The sequence below is a fragment of the Orcinus orca genome, chromosome 17 (assembly GCF_937001465.1).
Source record: "Orcinus orca chromosome 17, mOrcOrc1.1, whole genome shotgun sequence".
Taxonomy (NCBI): domain Eukaryota; kingdom Metazoa; phylum Chordata; class Mammalia; order Artiodactyla; family Delphinidae; genus Orcinus; species Orcinus orca.
In genome coordinates, this window is record NC_064575.1 from 49110326 (window position 1) to 49112035 (window position 1710).

Sequence of the window (1710 nt, forward strand, 5' to 3'; positions counted from 1 at the left end):
TCCCACATGCCGCGGAGCGGCTGGGCCCGTGAGCCATGGCCGCTGAGCCTGCGCGTCCGGAGCCTGTGCTCCGCAACGGGAGAGACCACAGCAGTGAGGGGCCCGCGTACAGCAAAAAAAAAAAAAAGAAAGAAAGAAAGAAAACGACCAGGAGATGGAGTTGATCCAGCAGCGGGTTCCTGCGGATACTGGCATTTCAGTCTGTACTTGAACGCAGACGGGCAACTCCGGGTTTCCTTTAGGTGAGCAATGCCTGCCCTCTGCTGGTGATTCAAAAGTTAGTTACCAAGGGCAAGAGTTTTTCTTTCCCGGCTTCCTAAAACAAAGTGATGAAGAAACAAGAAATATAAACTCATCATTCTGATTATAAACCCATTCTTTTTGTTACTTTGGGTTTTGAATTACTTTAAGTGTAGGAGAGAAAAGTCCGTTGGTTCACTTTCCTTCTTGGGCCAGTAGCCCAGCCGGTCCTCGGGCTGGGACTTCAAAATATCTTGTTCCCAAGTCAGGAATTCGTTCAGTTGGCGGGAAGAATGGTTCGGTTTGTAGGGTGTAAGAAAGCAGGGGTGGCCGGCGGCAGTGGCGAGCTTAGTGAGGCCTGGCCGGACTTCGAGGCCGGCGCGTGGCCGCAGCCAGGGAGCCTGAGGCCCAGGCCTCGTGCGCATGCGCTACCCGGCTGGGCCATGAGCCAGGAGTGGCCTCGGCGGCGAGGCCTCCCCGGTGCCGCTTGGGTGTCTGCGGAGCAGAGCTGAGGCTGCGCCCGGGCCCGGGCCGCGGGTGGGGTACAAGGCCCGCGGGCACCTCGCCCGCGCCCGGTGGATGAGACAGTGGCGGCGGCGATGGACGCCGTAGAGGAAGAGAGCTTCGCACTTTCTCTTCCACCTCTGATGCAGAATTTGATGCTGTGGTTGGATATTTAGAGGACATTATCATGGATGATGAGTTCCGTTTATTACAGAGGAATTTCACGGACAAGGATTTACTACCAGGAGTTTGAAGACACGGAAGAGAAGAAGCTCACATACACGCCTGTTTTTAACGAATGTATTTCTTTGATAGAAAAGTATATAGAAGAGCTGTTGGAGCGGATTCCTGGATTTAACATGGAGGCTTTCACTACAACTTTACAGCACCATAAAGATGAAGTGGCCAGTGACATCTTCGACATGCTGCTCACGTTTACGGATTTTCTGGCTTTTAAGGAAATGTTCCTGGACTCTCGAGCAGAAAAAGAAGGCCGAGTACTGGACTTAAGCTGCGGTTTAGTGGTTACTTCATTGTGCAAATCATCTTCATTGCGCAAATCATCTTCATTGCCAGGTTCCCAGAACAATATGCGGCCCCAAGTCCCACCTCCAGGTATTGGGATCTTTCTGGACATCACCAGCCGAATAGACTGGGAGAGGCTTTGGCTAATGACGTCAGAAGAATACATCTCGGAAAGACTGACTGATCTGCAACCCTTCATTAATGTTAAGTATTGATGGGTCAGAAGAAAATTACCTGACCTTCCAGGGACACGTTCTTGTCTTCAGTAACCCTAGTACTCCTCCCGGAGTAGGCACCTCTCTCAGGGGCTTCTGAGTGGCTCCTGCAGCAAGCCCAAGCCCAGCATTCCACCTGGGGGGCCCTTTCCCAGCATACATGTTAGCGTGTCCGTATTGGGAGAACCCACCATCACCAGCCCTCTTGCCCAGCGGGCCTTGCATG

General features: G+C 52.7%; 1 pseudogene; it reads left to right on the forward strand.

Moving 5' to 3' along the window:
• Positions 1-839: 839 nt before the first annotated feature.
• LOC101271937 (ADP-ribosylation factor-like protein 2-binding protein) lies at positions 840-1484 on the forward strand (annotated as a pseudogene).
• The last annotated feature ends 226 nt before the right edge of the window (positions 1485-1710 follow it).